Genomic DNA, 10,000 nt, shown 5'->3' on the forward strand with positions numbered 1-10,000 from the left:
TTGTCTCTTACTTCGTTAACAGTGAATAATGTTGAATAACCAGTCCGGTAAGTGATTATTCAAGATCTTTAAAACCAAAATGTCAATGTCATATAGATATTTATTGTCTAGCTGTTTAAAAGCTGGGGATGTGTGGTCATACTTTCTTAAACTCCCAGCGACCCTTGCTGCGAGTTTCTGGTCTTTCTATTGATTTTATTCGTGACTCCCCACACTCTTGAGCAATAGTTAATGTTGCTCAGCAAGAGTGACGCAATGATTCGTGTGTGGGCTTCAAAGCATCTTCCTATTCTGTTGAGTTATATACATTGGTCCACATAAACTCCCAAGTTTTTAACAACAGTACCTAGTATTATACGACTTCCATTAAGATCTATAACAATATTATCATGTAATTGGGAAATACAGTGTCGCGAAGCAATAAATACACAGTGAGTTCTCTTTTCGTTCAGTAGTAGGCCATTCCCCTCAAAGTATGTTCGCATATGATAAGATATTTTCTGCTTTTTCAGTTAATTCCGAGATGCATTCGGTATTCCCAGACGAAAGTAACTATCATCTGCATACTGTACTACAAAACAACCTGGTAAACCCTCAGATAAATCATTCACATAAATTAAGAACAGAATCAGACCTAGCAAGGATCCCTGAGGAACACCGAAGGAAATATTTCTTTGATAAAATACCTTGAGTCTTACTGCCTGCGATCTGTTTGCTGTCCGGAACCAGAATGAATCTATACTTAGTTTCATGCATTTCCTTATAAACATATCATGGTTTACTCTATCCAAAGCTTTAGAAAGGTCTAGAAGTAAATAAAGTATTTTCTTATTGCCACTTACCATATATTTTATCGGTTCCTTTTAGAAGAGCAGTTTCTGTAGAAAACCTTTGTCGAAATCCTTGCTATCAGGCAAATGTTTGTTCGACTCAAAAAAGGACTTTGGCTGATTGGTTGCAGTTTTTTTTTCAATGTTAGCAGTAAAGATATTAAACGATAGTAATTTAATCCTCGATGTCACCAGCTTTGCGTAGGGGAATGACATGAGGGATTGTCGATAAGTTGGGAAATGTGTTGGTAATAATAGAAGTGCTTGCAATAATTATTACCTAAAATGCAATAACTGGCAATGAATCTCTTATGAATTGAACTAGAATCCCATCAGAACTATAGCAATTAGAATTTGTTAAATCTGTTACAGTTGAAATGGCAGTGTTGCAGTCCACAGGGTTAAGTCTAAAGCTGCTGCCGGGATTCCCATTGGAAGTGTAAATTCATTCGTCAACAGCTTCAGTAACATGCAAGTTTAGATTCATTTGTGTTCATGAGCTTCTCTGCTGTTTTTTTTCCAACTTTGTAATTGTTACTCATGGTCATACTGAACCTATTACTCTTAAATAATACTTTTTCCAAGCTGGTCCCTAGTTTTCATTGCAGCTTTGACATCACCGGTTATCCACGGGACTGAAAGCCGGGTTATTTCCCCCGGTACGACTGGTGCCCAGTTGTCCATACATTTCAGGAAAGTATTAATTATTTTTTACTTGCACATATCGTCTTTTTGAAGAATACTATTAAGAGTTGGAAATTCCTTTAGTAGTGATTTAAAAGTCATTTTGCTTATAGTTCTTGAGCCATCGAAACGGTTGATATACTGTTTTTTTTCGGTTTACTTATATTGATAGCAAATATAAACTCTACTACACCTAGACTGATAATAAATGTCTGGTTTATTAATCATGAGCTCTATAGGAGTTGCAGAGGGGGAGGTTGCCCTAGTTGGTCTATGTATGACATGAGCCAACTTCACATTCATGATTGATTTGCCAAATTTATTATCTCATGCTAATAAATTATCTTTGGCATCACTCAGAGTAAAAACGGGTTTGTGCAGACAAATGTGCATGCTTTGTGTTTGTTTACTTGGGCATATTTGCGTGTGTTTGTTTGAACTTCAAGTAATCTGAAGTATTGCTGAAAGTAGTATGGCCATGAGGATGTCAATAAATACAACCTTGAAGTCATCCCTAATATAGATATATACTCTTCCGTCACGATCATGATCATGGCGGGAGATGTTAAAGGAAGAAACGTTTACCATAGAACAACTCGTATTTGGAAGGAGCCACGTCGCAGTGAAGCGTAAAATAGCAACATGTCTTTTATGGACTAGAAGTTCTATTTCCTTCTTGCGATAGAGGAGTGACTGGGTGCTTATTCGTTTAGGTTCAGCATCGGCGCCTTCTTCTTGGCCAAATTCCTATTCACTATAATGGCTAAAAAGTCTTCTTCGGTGACCATACAATTGACAGGATGCACATCTGACCTTATAGTCGTATCTACAGTTTGACTGTCGTGAACTCCCCACAGTTACAGCATCCACGGCAATGGCTGCTTGGCTGATAAATTACAAAAATGATTATTGGTCCTAAACTTAACGTCTGATACGCTATTACGATGCTTTCGGTTTTTATTTGGCCGGTTTCCTCTGCTCACATTATCCCTCGGGTTAGTGGACAGATCATGCCTCTTTTTGTATTAAGATTGCTACATATTTTCGGTTGGGAGGAGTCTTTCATCGTGCGAGGCATCTCTGTTAACATTACGATTGAGGGAGGGAGGGGAGAGGAGATGGGTGAGAGGTAGAGGGAGGATGGAAAGAGTGGAGGGAAGGGAGGTACTACGAAGAATGAGGAGGAGAAAGAGTAGAGAAAAATTCTGAAATGAGTAAGCCGAATAACTGCAGAAGTTCCACAGCTTGTATTACAAGATACATGCAGACGTCGATGTTTATTTACTTACGTCATATGTTTTTGCTTATCTGGTTATAAATCAACAGTCACCTTACGTTGTATCTCTCTTCTTCCCACAAAATATTTTAAATGTTTCGCTAAAACGATTTGGTTTCGTAAATCTAACAACAACAACAACAATAATAATGATAATAATAACTTTCCGAGTTATCCTGTTACCAACAAACAAACTAACCAACGTTTCCAAAGACATAACCACCTTTGCGGAGCTAATAAATAAAACAGCTCATCATCAAACATAACTTTCGGGAAATAATATCACTTATCTTGATCTTCTTTCGCAAAATGGCAATTCTAACTCCATCAATAACACTCACCTGTATATTTTCCCAGGAAAAGGAAGATGTAGGTCGCAAATACTCTCCGATGTCTGTTTACTCCAATTCGCATAGTTCCTCTCCCAGCTGGTTCAAATTTTTGCGGAAATTAAGTACTTCAGTTATAGGAACAAGTGAAAAAGTGTACATTATAAGTATACATGATATTAGGTCATTATATTTTATTATAGAGTACATTATATTATAAGTGTACATTATATTATAAGTGTACATTATATTAAGTACATTATATTTAAAAGTACATTATAAAAAATTAAATTTAGTGTACATTATATTATAAGTGTACATTATATTATAAGTGTACGTTATATTATAGGTGTATATTATATTATAAGTGTATATTATATTATAAGTGTACATTATATTAAGTGTACATTATTGTAGGAACAAGTTGTACATTTGTGCCATGATAAAATGTGAAAAAAGTGTAAAGAATACGCGTCTTAGTCTGTGAGGGAATAATGTAACACATAACATACATATCTTTGTTGCATATATAAGGAGAGGAGGGAAAGGGAGGGACGGTGGGAGAGTGAAAACATTATAAACTACACTAACAAGAACCGTATGATAGACTTTATTCCAAACATTCCACACGCACACAGAAAAAAAACACGACACACTCAACATTCCACACGCACACACACATTACACACGCACACACAAAAACACAACACACACAACAACACACGCAAACACAGCACACACCCAAACACGCAAAAAAACAGCACACACCCAAACACAGCAACACACGCAAACACAGCACACACACACACAGCAACACACGCAAACACAGCGCACACCCAAGCACGCAAAAACAGCAACACACGCAATCACAGCACACACCCAAACACACAAACACAACAACGCACGCAAACACAGCACACACCCAAAAACAAACACAGCGACACACGCAAACACAGCACACACCCAAAAACAAACACAGCAACACACCAACACAGCACACACCCAAACACACAAACAAGCAACACACCAAACACACAACCCCCGCAAACACGCAAAAAAGAAACCCCGAAATCACACACACACCCAAACACACAAACACAGCAACACACGCAAACACAACACACACCCAAGCACACACACAAACACAAACATCAACAATCTTTTATCGTCATCAACCAACTCCTAAGCACTGTACCTTGAGTGCCACCGAGGGCCTCCGGGGGATACATCAACACCTGAGTCCTGAAAACATTACCTGCTATGCTCGTCAACCACATCACGGCCAATCACTGTACTTCTGTGTATATGTCGACCTGAAGATGTTTCAAAATTTTAGGGATGGAAGAAGGGGAAATTGTAGGGGAGAAAGAAAGAGGGGGGGAAGTGCAGGGGAGGAAGAAAGAGGAGGAACTGTAGGGGAGAAAAAAAGAGGGGGAAGTGTAGGGGGAAAAGAGGGGGGGAAATGTAGGGGAGAAAGAAAAAGGGGGGGGTGTAGGGGAGAAAGAAAGAAGGGGAAGTGTAGGGAGAAAGAAAGAAGGAACTTGGGGAGAAAAAAAAGAGGGGGAACTGTAGGGGAGAAAAAGAAAAAAAGGGGAACTGTGGGGAGAAAGAAAGAGGGGGAATTTGGGGGGAAAGAAAGAAGGGGGGCTGAGGGGAGAAAGAAAGAAAAGGGGGGGTTAGGGGAGGAAGAAGGAACGGGGGAGAAAGAAAGAGGGGGGGCTGAGGGGAGAAAGAAAGAAGGGGGGCTGAGGGGAGAAAGAAAAGGGGGGGGGTGAGGAGAGAAAGGAAAAAAGGGGAAAAGGGGGGAAAAAAAAGAAAGGGGGGGAGGGAGAAAGAAAGGGGGGAATGAGGGGAGAAAGAAAAAGGGGGATGAGGGGGAGAAAGAAAGAGGGGGGAATGAGGGAGAAAGAAAGAGGGGGGAAGGTGGGGGGGAAGAAAAAGGGGAACTGAGGGGGGGAAAAAAAGAGGGGAATGAGGGAGAAAGAAAGAGGGGGGGGTGAGGGGGGGAAAAAAAGAGGGGGGGGGTGAGGGGAGGAAGAAAGAGGGGGAATGAGGGAGGAAGAAAAGGGGTGAAGGAGGGGAGGAAAAAAGAGGGGGAATGAGGGGGGGAAGAAAAAGGGGGGGGGTGAGGGAGAAAGAAAGAAGGAACTGAGGGGAGGAAGAAAAGGAATGGGGGAGGAAGAAAAGGGGGGAAAAGGGGGGGGAAGAAAAAAAATGAGGGGAGGGAAAAAAGAGGGGGGAATGAGGGAGAAAGAAAGAAGGGGGGGGTGAGGGGAGGAAGAAAAGGGGGGCTAGGGGAAAAGAAAGAAAAAGGGGGCTGAGGGAGAAAGAAAGAGGGGGAAATGGGGGAGAAAGAAAGAAGGAACTGAGGGGAGAAAGAAAGAAAGGGGGAAATGAGGGGGGAAAAAAAAAGGGGGGGGTGAGGGGAGAAAGAAAGAGGAAACTGAGGGGAGAAAAAAAGAAAGGGGGGCTGAAGGGAGAAAAAAAGAAAGGGGAACTGAGGGGAGAAAAAAAGAAAGGAAAGGGAAAAGAAAAGGGGGAAAATGAAGGGGAGAAAGAAAGAAGGGGAATGTGGGGAGGGAAAAAAAAGAAAGGGGGAAATGAGGGAGAAAAAGGAGGAACTGAGGGAGAAAGAAAGGGGGGAATGGGGGAGGAAGAAAAAGGGGGGAATGAGGGGAGGAAGAAAGGGGGAATGAGGGGAGAAAGAAAAAAGGGGGAACTGAGGGAGAAAAAAAGAGGGGAATTAGGGGAGGAAGAAAGAGGGGGGGGTTTGGGGGAAAGAAAGGGGGGGGGTGAGGGGAGGGAAAAAAAAAGGGGGGCTGAGGGGAGAAAGAAAGGGAGGAAACTTGGGGAGAAAGAAAGAGGAAAATGAGGGGAGAAAGAAAAAAAGGGGGGGGGGGGGAAAAAAGAAAAGGGGGAAATGAGGGGAGAAAAAAGAGGGGGGGGCTGAGGGAGAAAGAAAGAGGGGGGGGGTGAGGGGAGAAAGAAAGAAGGAACTGAGGGGAGAAAGAAAAGGGGAATGAGGGGAGGAAGAAAAAGGGGAAGGAGGGGAGGAAGAAAGAGGGGGGGGCTGGGGGAGAAAGAAAGAGGGGAATGAGGGGGGGAAGAAAGAGGGGGGGGGGAGGGAGGGGAAAAAAGAGGGGGAAAGGGGAGGAAGAAAGAGGGGGGGGTGAGGGAGGAAGAAAAAGGGGGGGGTGAGGGAGAAAAAAAGAAGGGAACTGAGGGGAGAAAGAAAGAAGGGGAATGGGGGAGAAAGAAAAAAAAGGGGGGTGAGGGGAGGAAGAAGGAACTGAGGGAGAAAAAAAGAGGGGGGGGGTGGGGAGAAAGAAAAAAGGGGGAAATGAGGGGAGGAAGAAAGAGGGGGGGGGTGAGGGGAGGAAGAAAGAGGGGGGGTGAGGGAGGAAGAAAGAAGGAGAGAGAGAGAGAGAAAGAGAGAGAGAGAGAGAGAGAGAGAGAGAGAGAGAGAGAGAGAGAGAGAGAGAGAGAGAGAGAGAGAGAGAGAGAGAGAGAGAGAGAGAGAGAGAGAGGCAGATATACAGACAGACAGATAGGCAGACAGAGACAAAGACAAACAAACAGGCAGACAGAGACAAAGATAGACATAGACAGACACACACAAACATACAAACAGACAGATAGACAGACATACAGACAGATAGGCAGACAGACAAATACAAAGACAAACAGACAGATATATAAATAAAACGAAAGAGAAAATAGATATCTTACGAACAGAAGAATCAAGGTTAATATAACGCAAACGCGAAACAGGAGAGACAATGAAGTAAAAGAAAAGCGGAGACACATAGCTGATAAAGGAAGGAAATGAAGCAATGAAGATAGAATAATGGGGACAAGAGCAAGGGCAAGGAAATGAAGAGGGAAGAAAACAGAAAAGATGAAAAGACAGTGAGAACAAAGAACAGGAAAAGTAGTCAAATAATAAAGGAATAATAAAAAAATATATATGAAAGAGGGAAAAAAAATGGACGATGAAATAGGAAAAAATAAAGACAGAAAAGAATGAAGAAAGGTAAACAAATCTGAATAAATGGAAACGGACAAGGAAGTTAAGAAAAATAGACAAGAAAGACAAAATAGAAATAAAGAAATGAAGAAAATTGTAAGAAGGAAAATAAATAAGTGACAAAGGAAGGAAACAATTATATAGTGAGGAAGGGAAAGGATGTGAAGAAAAATCGAGAAACAGAGAATTAAAGAAAGAGGTAAGTGAAAAGACCATGAGGAGAAAGAGTGAAAAGGAAAAATGCCAATATCAAAACGGATAAAGAAAACGTAAAATAAACAGGAGAAAGAAAGAAAGAAAGAGATCGAAATAAAAGAGAAGAATAAAGTGAATCAAGTAACGAAAAAAGAGAGAAAAAACGAAGTAAAGAGCAAAAAAGGTAATAAAGCCAAAAAATTCAAAACCATAGGAAACTAAATGAAATAAAACAACCCCCCTCTCTCCTCTCTACACCCCCTCCCCCCCCCAAAAAAAAAAGCAGAAAAAAACGTAGAAGAAAAGAAAAAAGAGAGAAAAAAAATAAAAGAATAGACAAGGAAGAAAAGGACAGGACAAGACGAAGGTCAGAAAGAGGAGGAAGAAGAGAGGAGAAAAAGGGAAGCGAAGATGGAGGAACAATAAACCTCATCCCGCCGCCCACGCCATAACACGCCCGCGCCCGCCACAATATTAGCGGGCGATGATGGGTTTGTGGGCGGCGGGAGGCGGGGGCTGAAGGGGGGGTGGGGTATGGGAAGGGAAGGAGAGGGGGTTGGGGGTAGAAGGGGGAGGGGTGGGAGGGGAGAGGATGACGTGGGGGGTAGGTGGGGGTATGGGGAGGGTAGGGGGTTGGGGTAGAAGGGGACAGGGTGGGAGGGGAGGGAAAGGGAGAGGATGGAGTGGGGGTATGGGGAGGGGAGGGGGGTTGTGGGTAGAAGGGGGAGGGGGTGGGAGAAGGATGGTGTGGGGGTAGGTTGGGGTATGGAAAAGGAAGGGGAGGGGTGGGGAGGAAGGGGAAGGGATAGCATGGAGTGGGGGAAGTTGGGGGTATGGGGAGGAGAGGGGGGTATGGGGAGGGGAGGGGGAAGGGAGGGGGTTGGGGTAGAAGGGGAAGAGATTGGGACTGAATGGGGTGGTAGGGTTGGGGGAGAAAGGGGGAGGGAAGGATTAGGGGTAGATGGGGTGGGAAAGAGAGGAAGGACTGAATGGGGAATGAGGGGATGAGGGTACAGAGGGAGGGGGAGTGAATGGGGAAGAGAAATAAATGGGGGGAAAGGGGAAAGAGGGAGGATGAAGGGAGAAGGGGGAAAGGAGGGGGAGTTGTAGGATAAGGGTGTGGGAGACAGGGGGGGCTGAATGGGGAAGGGAGGGGGTGGGAGGGAGATGGGGTAGGAGGGGGAGAAGTGGAGTATGAGGGAGATGGAGGTAGATGGAGGTAGATGGGGGAGTCGTGGGGGAGATGGGGAGGGGGTGATGGAGGAGTAGTAGGGGGATGGGGAGGGGGTGATGGGGGAGATGGGGAGGGGGTGATGGAGGAGTGAGGGGGGTTCGGGGGAGGTGAGAGGTGGGGGAGGGGAGGGGGGAATAGACATAAAAAGGTGGAATGGAGAAAGGGGTGGGGGAAGATAGATAGATAGAAGGGCGAGGAAATAAAGGATGATGAGGGTAGGGGGAGGAGGGGAAGGGAGGGATACTTAAATAAATAGTGGAGGAAGTGGGGGAAGAAAGAGAGACGCGAGAAGAATGGGGAATAAAAGAGAGGCAAGGGATAGAAGAGAAAGGAACATGGATGAGTAAAGGGAGTAGGAATAGAAGGAGGGGGATGGAGAACGGGGAAAGGGATAGAAGTAAAAAAGGGAGGGATAGAAGGAGGGGGGTGGAGAATGGAGAAAGGGATTAAAGTAAAAGGAGGAGGGAAAGAGGCTGGTGGAGGGGCCGGAGGAAGATGGGGAGGGAACGAAGACGGGGGGGGGGAAATAAGGATATACTTACAGGGGAGGAAGGAACAGAGACGGCGAAGGAGGGAGTGTGCTCGCGGAGGGAAAGGGAGGGAAGGGAGGGGGAGGGAAGAGGAGAGGAGGAAAGGGTGGGAAAGGGGAAAGGAGGGGAGGAAAGGGAGACCGTAAAGAGAGGGGAGAGGAGGGGAGGGAAAGGGGAGGGGAGGGAGGGAAAGGGAGAGAGTAGAGAGAGGGGAGGGCAGGGAAGGAAAGGAAGGGGAGAGAAAGGAGAGAGGAGGGAGGAAAGGGAAGGGACGGAAAGGGGAGAGGAGAGGAGGAAAGATAGAGTGGAGATAGAGGGGAGGAAAGGGAGAGGATAGAGAGAGGGGAGAGGAGGGAAGAAAAGAGAGAGGCAAGAGGAGGGGAGGAAAGATAGAGGATAGAAAGAAGGGAAGAAAGAGAAAGGGGAGAGGAGGGGAGTACACACCAAGGGGAGGGGAAAGGGGAGGAAAAGGGGAAAGCCACGTGGTTATCATTAAAGTATTGTTCGCTTGTTTGTTTTGGAGAAGGGGAGGAGACGATGGAAAGAGGGAGAGAGAAGGAGGGAACGATTAAGAAAGAAAAGCGAGAGAAAAAAAAATCTAAAAAACTAATCAAGAACAGATATATTTAAAAAAAGATAAATAAATGAATAAATGATCAAATAGATGATAGAAAAAAGAAAAGAAAGAATGTTATTGAAAAAAGAAAAAACAATCAAGAAAAGATATATTTCCAAAAGGAAAGAAAAATAAATCAATAACCAAATAAATAATTTAAGAAAAGTCAAAGAATGAAAGAATATTATTGAAAAAATATATCTATATATTAAAAAAAATGTATCAAGAAAAGATATATTTCCAAAAAAGAGATAAGTAAATAAACAAATGATTAAATAG

Source organism: Penaeus vannamei, chromosome 9 (assembly GCF_042767895.1).
Source record: "Penaeus vannamei isolate JL-2024 chromosome 9, ASM4276789v1, whole genome shotgun sequence".
NCBI classification, from domain to species: domain Eukaryota; kingdom Metazoa; phylum Arthropoda; class Malacostraca; order Decapoda; family Penaeidae; genus Penaeus; species Penaeus vannamei.